The sequence below is a fragment of the Panthera tigris genome, chromosome C2, assembly GCF_018350195.1.
Source record: "Panthera tigris isolate Pti1 chromosome C2, P.tigris_Pti1_mat1.1, whole genome shotgun sequence".
NCBI classification, from domain to species: domain Eukaryota; kingdom Metazoa; phylum Chordata; class Mammalia; order Carnivora; family Felidae; genus Panthera; species Panthera tigris.
In genome coordinates, this window is record NC_056668.1 from 72,543,718 (window position 1) to 72,550,511 (window position 6,794).

The window sequence follows — 6,794 nt, forward strand, 5'->3', positions numbered from 1 at the left end:
GGACAGAGTTGGGTTTCCCAGTAGGTAAACTATTAATGACAGGCAGTTAGAAAGAATATTCTAGTTAGTTACCTACAACAATATAGTTGTACCATAGTTAAAAAAAAAAAAACAAAAAACAATTCTAGGAACAAAGCTGCTTTTCACTTTGGCTTCATTTTTAGTTCAATTCCCTTCCAGACACTGGCTAGAAAACCCCATATAAGAGAAACAACGAGGAGCAAATTCTTTGGTGCTCTAGAATGTTCTTGATAGGCGATATAAGTTTATTGAAAACCACTATTTCCTGCTTTATGTTTCACAGATGAGAATGTTTGCACAGAAACCACCAACCCATGTGGCTCTTACTGCTGGTTTCCCAAATAAGAACTTCTCTCCACAGTCTCCCTTGTCTTGCTTTCTCCGGACTTTCCTGTCCATGGGGGAAAGAACGAGACACCAGGTGCTCTGGGGAGAGCTCTGTGGTTCCTACTGAGAGTTTTCTCCCACCTGTGTCGGCCACAGGAGCACACGGAGGGTCTGAAATCCTATCCAGAGCACATGCCCACATAAGAGGAACACCTGGCTGACACAAATAGGAAGATACACCTTCACGAAAACAGCAACATTGTTCTCATAGAGCACAGAACCAAATCTTGGGAGAGACCTAACTAAAAGTAGATGTGTGTGCCTCTCATAACGTTTTGTTTTGTTTTGTTTTGTTTTGTTTTGTTTTGCTTTGCTTTGCTTTGCTTTGCTTTGCTTTTAGAAAGGGTTCTGAAAAGAAAGAAAATAACTGCTGTGGTTCAATTTATGAAACCAAGCAATAGGGGGCACCTGGGACAGAACCTAGCATATAAAAAGCCCTCAATAAAGATTTTTGACTGATGGTTGCCTCCTCTACCCTATTCAGTAGCCCTCATTTCTATGAGCTCCTTTCCAGTATTACAGCTGTAAATATTGCATTCTGCCATGCAGAAGATATATAATCAGCTTGTTTTCCAAGAAATTTATATTTTTAAGGTTATTTATTTTGAGAGAGAAAGAGCATGAACAGGGAAGGGGGCAGAGGGAGGCAGAGAGAGAATCCCAAGCAAGCTGCACACTCTGCTCAGCATGGAGCCTGGCAGGGGCTCCATCCCATGAGATTGTGACCTGAGCAGAGATCAATAGTCGCTTAATCAGCTGAGCCACCCAGGCGCTCCAACATTGATGTTTTTAAGGTCAACCATCATTTGGATGGGGGGAATTTCCAAATGGTTTATTCACTGATTGACCAACACTCATTCAAGGCTTCTTATGAACAGAGACCACATTCATTAAGCTGTGCTGTTGGCAGTGAAGGGAGAAATGCACCTTCCCCCAAGTGTCTGTGGGAGAGACAGACACTTAGAAAATTATGGCCCTATGTGATAGAGGAATACAAACAGTTCCTTAAGATCTCGGTGGAGGCAGAGACTAACTCTGCCCAAGTGGAGTGGGGAAGGAGGTGACCTTTGAGCTGGGGTAATTCCAGGGCAAGAGGGGAGGATGCCATTTCACACAGATTAGGAAAGGCATGAAAAAGTGAGGGCACATATGTGGTGCTCTGGTACCTTGAGAAGGGTAGTGTGACCGGTGCGAAGAACACAGGGAGAAAGGGAGGGGACGTGAAAAGAGAAACAGATGGGGCCAGATTGCAAAGGCCCAAGGAATGGGACTTTATCTTATGCAATAAGCAGTCACTGAAGACTGAGCTCCTTGAGCAAGTGACAGAAGTGGAGAAGGGTCTAATTGTTTGCTCTATGCTCAGCACCACAGCTGGCAAAGTGGATTTGAATTTATAGGTAAAGAAGGCTCATTACAGAACCCAATTTTTGTTTTACCATGAGAGCGGTGTGAAGATGAATAGACAGAAAGAAAATGGAGACTGGTCCCTAGACAAATCTGGAGACTGTCACAACGGTCAAATAAAAATAAGAAGCTTACGTATTTGAGAAATTTCAAATTAGAACAAATGCAAGTGAGCATAAACATAGTTATTAAAGTAAAACAGTCTCCCTAGTGTAAACAATGACTACACAGGCTTCAAGATACATTTCGGGTTTTCCATGAAGTGTTTATATATCAAAACATCATACGTATTCTGAATCAAAATCTATACTCCTGATTCCATTATGAGTTCAGAGAATATTAAAACAGATTCTGGCAACATTAGCACAATGAAATTACAGTATATGGCACTGCTTGCTTACTTCTTGCAATAATTTACAAACCAGACCAGTTGAGATGTATGGAAAATTTACAGTCACACAAAACTGAGTGATTTCTGGCAGGCACAAGATAAATTTGTAGTTTAGCCAAGAAAATAATTCACATTTCCTATTTACTACTCTAAGGCTCTTCACATTACTTATCCTGCCTTCTTTCTTCTCCCCCCCCCCCTTTTTTTTTTTTTTTGTCTGATAAGTTTTGGAAAAAAGCAAGTGCTTCTCTAGATTCTCTAAATTTAACTAGTTTTTAAAGGACTGGGAAACATTTGGAAACTAACAAAAGCCTTAATACTTGACAGGTGTGTATATGATCTGTGAGTCTTCTTGGAAAAAGTATTTGGCCCATGGGAGGCTTCTATGGTAAAGCTAAGGAATCATTTCAGTAAATATCTTTGAAGAGAACAGTGGAGAGTTGCAAATCAAAGTCATTTTATTTATTTATTTATTTATTTATTTATTTATTTATTTTCTTTTGGGGGGGTTATTTATTTTTGAGATAGAGACAGACAGACAGACAGACAGAGCATGAGTGGGGGAAGGGCAGAGAGAGAGGGAGACAACAGAATCCAAAGTAGTCTCCAGGCTCTGAGCTGTCAGCACAGAGCCTGACTCAGGGCTTGAACCCACAAACTGTGAGATAATGACCTGAGCCGAAGTCGGACGCTTAACCAACTGAGCGACCCAGGTGCCCCTCAAAGTCATTTTAAAGCAGAGAATGATTCATCTTTGTCCCTGGCTTTCTCTCATTTGAATACTGTTTGTATTTTGTTTAAATAATCTTGCCCCTGATGCATGAATTTCTACCATGTACTACAAAATCTGTGATTTTCTTGTCCTGTGGAGAGACTACTTGAAAAGGAAAAGAACAATGTGCTATTCTTGGCAAGCAAAGAGCTGCTGCTGACTCAGTGGTCATTAAGTCACAACCTTTGGGTTATTGGTCTAGAGGCTGGGAGGCAAGCACTACCATTGCTCTGCTCATTGAACCCTGGTTGATGACTTAGGCAGGCTGGGTGAAGCCAGCCACCGAGAAGCCCTTTGTAGGTTTGAAATTCTGTTCTCGGTGAGAAACGAAGTGGTATTGACCTCAATAGCCAGTTTCAATGAGCAGAGAGCCAAGTGGCTTAGCCACATAAGGGCGTACGTTAAAAGTGTCTCCTGGGGCACCTGGGTGGCTCAGTCAGTGAAGCATCTGACTCTTGATTTTGGCTCAGGACATGATCTCACTGTTCATGAATTTGAGCCCCACATTTATGCTGATAGCGCAAAGCCTGCTTGGGATTCTCTCTCTCTCCCTCTCTGTCCCTCTCCTGCTCACTCTTTCACACGTTCTCTCTCTCTCTCCCTCAAAATAAATAAACTTTTTAGAAAAAAAGCATTGGGGGGCACCTGGGTGGCGCAGCCAGTTAAGTGTCAACTCTTAACCTTGGCTCAGGTCATGATCTCACAGTTTGTGAGTTTGAGCCCTGCATCGGGCTCCACACTAAGGCTGAACATGGATCCTGCTTAAGATTCACTCCCTCTTCCTCTGCCCCTCTCCCCCACTCGTGCTATCTCTCTCACTCTCTCTAAAAAAAAAAAATAAGTAAATAAATTAAAAAGTGTCCTGTCCTCTCTATATGTGGCATTGAATCAGGCAATCATGATGGTCTTCAAAAAGAAAGCAGGAATAATTGTGACATAATACTCAAAAATGTATATATTTTTAAATATATGATTTGCTTTGAGCTCCATAGCTACCTCCAGAAACTGGATCCACGATGGAAGATTCCATCCACAATCCATCTCTTGGAAGCCAAACCCTCAACACTCAGGAAATAATACAAATACAGCCAAATTTAGTGTTTGATCTATTTTGTCCAGATGACTCCTACAAGAGTGGATCTCAGCAAAGCATAGAAGGAGAGTTCTATTTAGGGGCATTTGGAAATCTTTGGGCCACACTGAGGAATCAAGTGGTTCAATTGTTCTAAACTATAAGGAAAAACTGTACTGGTACTCACAATCTTGCAAACTAACATTTTATTCTTTTTTTAATTATTAAGAAAGTCCTATTCATTTGCATTCACTTTTAGTGGGGTTGGGAGTGGAAGAAATAATACAAAAGGCAAAGTTTTAATTTTGATGAGGGAAACATTTTTTTTCAAGGTTCTTCAGAGAACTCGTCATTGTTTCCTGTTCCAAAGTATTTTATTTTATTAACTGTAATAAAACACATTATGTCATACTGTGGTACACGTTTTCATTAGAGGGTCTCAAAGCAAGACAGTGTTTAATTAAGGGCCCAGTCACAGGTTCAGGGAGGTGACTGTGGGCCCAAGCAGGAACAAAGCAAATCTGCCCAATAACTTAGAATATGATGGAAGTTTTGTGTGATGGGAAAGGACTCAGGAAGGAAAGTGGCCATCCTGCTTCCCCCTTAATGAGAACCTTCTCTCTACCCCAGGGGCTGGGCAGGGCTGTTAGCAAGTGAGGTCAGATCCAATCCAAGGTGGAGAGGGAGGAGGGCAGCTGGGGACCTGTGGCTTGGAACAGAGGTAGGGCAAGGAGAGGGAGGTGCCAAGAATGGCTGTGGAGGCCCTGCCTGGGGAAATCCTTGGGGAACACAGGGGACCCTGACTGGCAAAGCTGTTGCCTTTCTGCCCTTCCTGCTCACTTCCCTTCTGTTATCTCCATTCAACAGCCATTTTTTAAAAATTTTTGAATTTTTTTTTTTTTTTTTTAACTGAAGCCCTGTTTGATGCCAAGATCTCAGCTAGATGCTGGATTCCAGACAATAAAAGCAGAATAGTTTTCAGGAACCCTGAAGTCATTTCTGAGGAGCAGAGTTCTAGCGACACGAACTGTGTTGCTCCTTAAGGCACAGAGCCTGTATTAAGGAAGGTGAGATTTGGGGCCCAGAGATATGAGGTGAGTGAGATGGCTGCCATTGGGGTAAGATAGACTGCAGCCCTTCCCCCTATCCACAGTCTCTTACCCCACCCCCAACCCCAGTGGACCCACTGGGTAGGGCTGGGAACCAGGTATCCACTCAACCTGAGGAAGAACTTTCTGAGGCAGAAGTGTCCAAAGATAAAATGAGCTGTGTTGGGGGTGGCAAACTGCTGGCCACTGGGGTTATTGGAGAGAAGGCTGGATAGTTACTGGTGGGATTGACAAGATCTGTTCCATACTCACAATCTATTAATCCCCAATGGGCTGGTCTCCTGGAGATGGCAGTTCCGGGTGAACTAGACTGCTCTGCTCTAGTGGGTCATAAGGATGATGAGGTCTGATCAGGAAAGGGTGGTAGGAGAAAGCCTGGTGACGAAGGAGTTGGGAACTGAGGGTAGGAGTGGGAGGGAAGGGAGTATACAGGGCTACCATAACAAAGTACCACAAACTGGGTAGCTCTAAACAACAGAAATTTAGAATTTCACAGTTCTGAAGCTAGAAGTCCAAAACCAAGATGTCAGCAGGGCTGGTTCCTTCTGAGCACTCTAAAGGAGAATCTGTTCCGTGCTTCTCCCAGCTTTGGATAACCCCTGTTTTACCTTGGCTTATAGATGCATCACTCCAGTCCTCTGCCATCACATGGCATTCTCTGTCTTTATATGGTCGTCTTCTTACAGAGATACCAATCATATTAGACTAAAAGCCCATCCAACTCCAGTATGACCTCATATTAATTTAACTAATTAGATCTGCAATTACCCTATTTCCACATAAGTTTACACTCTGAGGTACTTCAACATATCTTATTTTTAGGGGGACACAATTCAATCCATAACAGGAAGCAACTTGGTTAATCTCTGAGACTTCTACCTTTGCAATCTGTACAACTCCTGATGCTGACACTGCATGGTGAGAGGCTGGGTAGGGCTGGAGTGGACACCACTCCCTCTGTTAGCCCTAGCTTGACTATATACAGCACGGTTCTGAGATTGTTACCAGAGCTTCAAAAAATTCTGCCCTTTCATTCCACAGAATCTTCATCTCCTTACAACATCCACAACCTGACACCCGCGTATCCTGTGCATATCCTGACACCTTAGAGTCTCAAGCTGTCTCCTTTTATCAAAGTCCTCTCTGAGATCTTTCCTTCACACTCAGGCATAGAATAACTTGGGGAGGATGTGTGTGTGTGTGTGTGTGTGTGTGTGTGTGTGTGTGTGTGTGTGTGTGTTTTGTTTGTTTCTCCTTTGGGATTCTTCTTAGAACCACCTAGACAGCACCCAAGATTTCTGGCCAATTTTATGCAGTGTTGGACAACTGGGTATCTTAAATGAATTTCCTAAAATTTGTAGGGAGACACATTATAAACTGCAATTCTAGAGAAATTTCCCTGCAATATTTTTCCATGGGATTACAAACACAGGGAGAATGTGGTAAAATGGGGGAAGACCAGACCCAGAAACACCAGAGGTCAGAAGTCTCAAGTTCTATGACCGCACACTACAATTGATATTAGTGGTTGGGTCACTCTTCTCTGTCCTTTAGCTACTCCAATGGTAAAACTAGGTTAGACTATTTCAATGCTGGTATTCTATGATTTCATAGAAGTCAATATTCTGTGATTTCAAA